Source organism: Amborella trichopoda, chromosome 9, assembly GCF_054954075.1.
Source record: "Amborella trichopoda isolate Santa Cruz 75 chromosome 9, AtrichopodaSantaCruz75HAP2 v2.0, whole genome shotgun sequence".
Taxonomy (NCBI): Eukaryota; Viridiplantae; Streptophyta; class Magnoliopsida; order Amborellales; family Amborellaceae; genus Amborella; species Amborella trichopoda.
In genome coordinates, this window is record NC_142344.1 from 38353872 (window position 1) to 38361276 (window position 7405).

At 41.0% G+C, this 7405-nt stretch overlaps 1 long non-coding RNA gene across 1 annotated transcript; it reads right to left on the minus strand.

Moving 5' to 3' along the window:
- Positions 1-1860: 1860 nt before the first annotated feature.
- On the minus strand, positions 1861-4367 carry LOC148780521 (uncharacterized). The gene is made up of 2 exons (XR_016041473.1): positions 4253-4367; positions 1861-2081 (listed from the first exon to the last, which is right to left on the minus strand). It is a non-coding gene; the product is annotated as an uncharacterized LOC148780521 (long non-coding RNA).
- Positions 4368-7405: the final 3038 nt, after the last annotated feature.

A 7405-nucleotide genomic window follows, 5' to 3' on the forward strand; every position in this document is an offset into this window, starting at 1 on the left:
CCGAACGACATTACCAAGAACTCATATTGGCCATATCGGGTTCTGAACGTGGTCTTGGGGACATCTTCTTCACATCTTCTTCCTTGACCCACAGTTGATGATAGCCTGACCGAAGATCAATCTTAGAAAATACTTGGATCTCTTGAAGCTGGTAAAAAAGGTTGTCAATTCTAGGCAAGGGGTAATTCAGTTGTCTATAATCTATACAAAGTCTTAAAGACCCATCTTTCTTCTTCACAAATAGGACTGGTGCACGCCATGGTGACACATTGGGTCGAATGAACCCCGTCTCCAACAATTCCTGTAGTTTCTCTTTCGGTTCCTTTAATCTGCTGGGGCCATTCTATAAGGGGCTTTAAAGATGGACATAGTACTTGGGACCACATTTATCTCAAATTTTATCTCCCTGACTGGAGGTAAAGAGGACAATTCCTCTGGAAAAACATCGGGGTATTTTCTTAGCATTGGTATCTCCTCCAACTTAGATTGGATGTCCCGATTCTCTGCTACATAAGCCAGGTACCCAACAAATCTTTTGGCCAAAAGGCGAGAAGCTCGAAGGGCAGATATTAAATGTAGAGGGCGAACGTCCTTAATGGCAATAAAGTTCAACTCAGGCCGAATTTGGAGTCTAAAGGTCACCGTTTTATCATAGCAATTTATTGTAGCATGATGTGTGGACTACCAGTCCATGCCCAAGATGACATCAAAATCTTGAATGTTTAACAATATCAAGTCTATAGGTAAAACACACCCTTTCAGCAAGACTCCACAGTGTTTATAAACAATTTTAGGTTCCATAGATTCCCCCATAGGTGTGCATACTACCAAAGTCCAGTCAAGAGGTGAAGGTCTAACATTTATGTGGCATGCAAAGTGAGGTGGAACAAAAGAGTGAGAAGATCCAGGGTCAATCAGAATCTTAGCTTCTATGCCACAAACAAAGAGCGTACATTAGATCACAGAAGTAGATGCCTTGCTTCTTGTTTGGTGAGCGTAAATACCCAACCTTGTTTCTTCGGCCGGTTCTCTAGCCCTTTCACCAGTTAGTCTTTGATCAGGCTGCCAGGCTTGACACATCTAAAACATGATTTTGTTTTCTTATAGCACTCAGCTGCCGAATGGTTGCTTAACCCACAGTAAGGGCAGGCCAGGCACCGATTTTCCCTTATGTCGCCCGGGGAGGTCTTCTGAATCTTCATATCTCCTCGATTGTTTCCTCCCTTAAAACGTTTCCTTGGAGGTGGTCGAGTCTTCCTCCCAAGGTTCACAAATTGGGCGGGCCCCATTCTTCCTTCTTTCTTTAACTGAGACTCTTCATAGTCCCTCTCAATCTTCATGGCACGGTCTACTAAAGGGGAGAAGGTCTTGAGGTTTGCCGATATCACCCTCTCCCTTATTTCTTGCCTGAGGCCTCTCTCAAACTTATTCACCTTTTGCACCTCCGTGTTAATGATGTGCAACGCATATCATGAGAGCTCAGTGAATTGGGCTGCATATTACTCTACTGACAACTTCCCTTATTGCAACTCAATAAGCTCTACGCCTTTCCTCTCACGTCGAGTCAGGGAAATACTTTTCATTAAATGCTTCTAGAAAATTTTCCCAAGTTATTACTGTCCCAGACCTTTCCCAAGATTATTTCACTGAGCCTCACCAGTGCTCAGCATCCCCTTCCAACATGAAGGTTCCTAGGACGTCTAATATCTTCTCCACTTGTCTCCTCCATCACCCAGCTTTCTCCACCAGAAGTCGCGAATGTCACTCATGTGCGAGTGGCTCAATGCGTTTAGAAATGTGGAATCAAAGCAAACCACGAAAGAAAATAAAAACTCATTATTCATGCTCCATAAAACGAAATAAAATAAAACCATTTTATACATATGCATTCTCCAAAAATTATTTGCAATTCTATTCAAGGCGCTACAGGCCTGACAACAAAATTATAGTATTACATCGAAACAACTCTGTGGCACTGCCACCAGACACCTACTATCAAAAGGTTTCTCTTGCCAAGTCCTGAGCTTTAAATGCTTGCCACCACTGTCTAGCTATCCACTCTTGAATGGTTGGTTATCACTCTACACAGATGGAAAAAAAATGGAAGCAATGAGCTAAAAGCTCAGTAAGTAGATCAGTAACATTGCATTTCGTCCTATACATATGTAATGATATAATGATATAACCCACAATTCATACAGGCATCACAAAGTATAGTCATGCATCATAATTCATTAGCAGTGTAAAACAAAGTATGATTTTGAGATTAGGGCAGCACATATTGCATGAGCTAACAACTATTTCTCCTCTTATTATAGTAACAGGTCAGTACCTTGAAAAAACACACAAAGTACACAGGAAAAGATTAGAGTCGTCTACTCCCTAAGTAGAAGTCACATCGGTCAGGCTAAGACAATGTTGTAACTTGAAACTTCTAACTTCATTTAGGAGGGAGGTCAATGAAAAATGGGTGTCCCATTTCATAATGTCCTCACTCACGCACACACTCCCCATCGCACTTGGGGTTTTCGATAGGCAGTGGCCTTGCAAGACATGACCCTCTCCTCATGCCTTCAGGCGAGAGGGTGTTACACTACGTAGTGCCCATTTAAATTCGGGGGGCACGACCCTCCCTGTTATTTAGTTTCACCTCCTGACACCATTCCTATCATTGAAGTTGGGGCACAGTCAATAATTGCTGGCATCATAGTATACCACTACCAATGGGTGCCCCATTGTGTATTGGTCAGTATCACTGTATATCACAGTCACAGTATCACAGTATCGCACTACCAATGGGTGACCCATTGCATATTAGTCAGTATCACAGTATATCTCAATCACAGTATCATAGTATCCCATTACCAATAGGTGACCCATTGCGTAGTGGTCAGTATCACAGTATATCACAGTCACAGTCACAGTATCACAGTGTCCCACTACTAATGAGTGACTCATTACGCAGTGGTCAGTATTACAGTATATTGCACTGTGTACGTGCATGGTCAAGCATTCATTTGCTCGTTCTTTGTTATTTTGAAGAATTCACGAACATTCATAGTATCATAAGCATATATTTTCAGTATCTCATGGCAGATTAGTGAGCATCATTTGGTCAAATCAAGAATTCAGTGTATGAGTGGAATACAGTTTCGAAATTTCTGCAATTTCTGATAGTAACATGTCTCATAAACAAAGGCGTAGCTTTCAATTTATACGAAATTTTGATGTGTTTTCATAACCAATTTCAAAGTGGATACACATATCTTTCAAATGGAAGTGATTTGAAAGCAATTGGACTCTATTTGGTTAGTCAAAAGCTCTTGGCAACAGAAATGAAGTTCTGAAATCTGATGCAATTTGTTAACAGTGACATATTCCTCTTTACAGAGGCATAGCTTTCAATCTAAAAGATATTTCAAGATGATTTTAAAAAAACAATTTGAGTAAACACATACATATTTCAAATCGACGTGGATTGAAAGCAATTGGACTCCACTTGGTTAGGCAAAAGCTCATGGTAACAGAAATGAACTTCTAAAATCTGCTGCAATTTGCTAACAGTCACATGTCCCTTTTAACAGAGGCATAACTTTCAATCTAGAAAGTATTTCAAGATGATTTGAAAACCAAAATTGGCGTAAACATATACATATTTCAAATTTCAGTGGTTGGAAAGCAATTGGACTCCATTTGAATAGTTAAAAGTTCAACACAACATGAGTAACAGTTTCTAGAAATTACAACAGTTTATGACAGATAACAGTAAGATGTCCACACTATCAGAGGCATAACTGCCAATCTATATGGAGTTTCAACATGATTTAAACATCAAGATTTAATTAGACACGACATATTTCAAATAAAATTGTTTTGAAAGAAATTGGATAACATCTGGCCAGTCAAAGGTTCATTACAAAGTCATATAATTTCCCTGGAACTTCACAGTAGTTTTGACACCCCTTAACAAATGACTAATAATTTCCAAATTAAAATAGATATTAACCCAAAACCTTTTTCATCTTAATTTAAATATACATGGGTACTCTTCCACATATTTGCATGACTAACAGAGTTATTTTCAGTACTAAAATTCATCATGCAATATGGGCCTTAATTCTGTAAAAACAGTGCACAATTTCACTAGCATGCAGCCACTTTCTACTTCCAAAAATTCCCACTTAGAATCATCTTTAATTGCATGGTTCAACACACTATGGAAACAAAGGTAGTTTGATCCACTTAGTTGTACCCAAGAGTGCTTCTAATCCTTCTCCTGTACAGGATTTCTCTTCAAGTTTCAGCCATGGCTTCAAGGAAGGGCGTGGGTGTGTGTATGTGTGTGTGTGAGAGAGAGAGAGAGAGAGAGAGAGAGTAAGGGCAAGATTGGGTTGGGGGAATAAATTAAAGGGGGAGACAGAGAGAGAGCTGCATGTGAGGCCAAGTGGCTTGCATGCAAAGTGAGAGAGAGAAGGTTGCCACATGCATAAGGTGATGTGGCACACATGCATGAAGTGATGTGGCAATGAGGTGGCAAGCACATGGAGAGGAAAAGAAGAAGGGGAAAAGGAGGTAGTCCCTCATGGACTACCTATACCAATGTGCGAATAAATAAATAAATGAATGAATGTATATAAAAATAATGCACATCACAAATTCTACTTATAATATACTAAACGTATGAAAATATATTACTCTTATACAATGATAACATATATAACAAAGTCAAACACATGCTGTATAAAATTTGATGATGCTTAAAAAAAAATATAAACACTTCACTTATATACCATACCCCAATGTATAAAAATAATACTTAACACACCACATACACACTTTTCTTTTCATTTGTATGATATTATTTATATTCATTAGTCAATTGTGTATGGCAGTAAATTACGTGCGGTTTTCCATGCGCGGTAGTTCTCCTATGTTGTCAATTCACCGATGAATAATGATATGCTGGGAAAGTTCGGGCCCTAACAGAACCACCCCGAACACTGTTATGGGCCATGCGCACACCTGCAAGTCCGGTGACCCTACCAATGGAAAAAAGAAATTAGTATTGAACATGTCCCTCACTACCGCGAAGCAGCTTAGCACGTGGTACTCGAAGAAGTTCCGTACGAGCACCATCCTGTCTACTCCTCCTTAAACACACGAGCTAGCCCTCAAGGCAGGGCTCGGGGAAGGGCTCGGGGTAAGAGGATACCCTAAAAGACAGCCAGTCAACACCCCCCTTCTTCAAGTAAACCTAAGCCTCCAAAGTCAACTACGAAATCCTTTCTTTCATGAATGTCATACGTTTCAGGAGTTGTTCAATTTTGCCCTCGCCTCTGTAGGGCAAGACAATCGAGATGGAAGTGAAAGTCGGTTCCAATTCTAGGAGAACGTCTATTAGAATCAACGAATTAAGCAGATAAAGAGGATGGAAGTGTCACTCTGAAAGCCCAAAGTAGTGTCTCCAGTTTCAAGGGACCTAGTAAACTAAAGGTAGTTCTAATTGTTGCAAGGCATGGAGGAACCTGAAATGAGCAACACTGTTCATTGCTATGTCGTCAAACAAATGGACTCACTTCACCTTATCTGCGGCCCCATGTTCGTCACAAGCAAGTGAAAGAAATATGGCCCCAAGGCCGTCTTGAGCCCATTCGATTTGAACAATTGCCTCAAGGCCTTCAAGTGCCAAGTCTAACAATGATGAAGCCCCGACAGCCTGTTGAACTCGGCTTGAGGGAAGTGTTAGGGAACTCAAAACGAGGGAGCCCTTCGACTTATGAGGCATTCCATATGCTGGTATTTCACCAAGTTTGTACAACAGCTCCGGTTGACCAAATACAATTGTAGTCAGGAAGAAGGCTAAAAACAACCTAGAGGCCAGCCGCATTTAAAACCTAAAAATATCTTGTACAACCACTGATCCCCTATTCGGATCCAACCACTTCCATCCATAAACCACCCTTCCTCTTGAAATACCCTGGACCTCCACTAGTCCCTTTCCCAGACACCTTGCCTTCTCACGTTAAAATTTCTACACCATCTCAATTCTCACCCCGTCCTACCTTACCTACACCCGCCTCAGCCACGCAGTCTAGCCAACCTTCTCTGCCTAAATCCACAAGTAAGATTGACTCTTCCCTGACAGCTGTATAAAACCCTTCCTCTTTAAAAACCCCCCCATCACCATTTGCCCCTTTAAAATCAATGGAAAACCAAGGAATCACCCTTCTTGAGGATGACAAAGTCAAATATGATGTGATCAGGCACTTGAGGAAACTGTCGGCTCTTGAGTATTTATGATGCTCTCGTGTTGTCTAAAGACTTTCAAATGGCTCTTGTACAGGCTCTCTTCATCCCTATATGAAATGAAAGTCGAATAAGTTGAGGTAGACCTTGCAAATCTCAACATTTGCATGGCTATAACGTTCTCAGACGATGACCTACAACTGGGAGAGAAAATCCACAATCAACCTCTCTTCATGACTGGCGAGCTGAATGCCTGTTAGGTCAACCAAATCATGCTAGAAGGGGGATTAGTAGTTAACCTTATGCCTCGAAGGATTCTTACCCGGATTGGGTTAAGTGTGGAACATCTTGGACCTACAAGCCTAACGATTCAAGGATTTAATCAGCCCGGAGAAAAGCCAGCCGGTACCATCCGTCTCAAGCTTAAAATCTTTGAAAGCTTCCATGTTATTCCATGTCATTCACACAAACACCTCTTACAACATCATACCGGGTCGTCCTTGGCTACATGATCTTGGTGTGGTTACATCCACACTTCATTAATGTTTCAAATATAGTTTGGATGGAAGGATGCACAAGTCTATGTTGATAAAAGGCCATTTCCTGTTGTTGAGTCACACTATGTCGATGCAAAATTTTATTTTGCGAACCCAATACGCTCCCAAGAGCCGACATTGCCTGTGAAAATCAGTATAGAACCAAACTTGAGAGAGACTGCATCAACCTCTCATGAAGACGTAGAAGACATGACATGATCACTTAATTATCTTTTTCAAGAAGAAAAGAGATATGGAAAAATAATCCCCTTGACACCTGTCAATGGAAATTTCCCCACAACCCCGAAAGACATACCATGCTAGAAAAACAAAGGGGAAACCTCGCCCTCTATTCCCTCCGTACGAGAATCTATGTCGGTGGACACTCATAGTGAGCATGGAGAAAAGAAAACTACAAATTTGAGCCTCCTGACACCTACAGTTACTCATATTCATGATGGCATGAAGGTGTTACACATCTTCATCCCCTTTCTCGAAGCTGAGACAACGCGCATGACTGAAGTAAAATACAAAACCGACCAGAAGGTTTTGTGCATTCCAGTCCCCCTAAGGAGGGAGAATGACGCTTCCTTCACTCCTCAAGCAGACTATCCCATAAATCA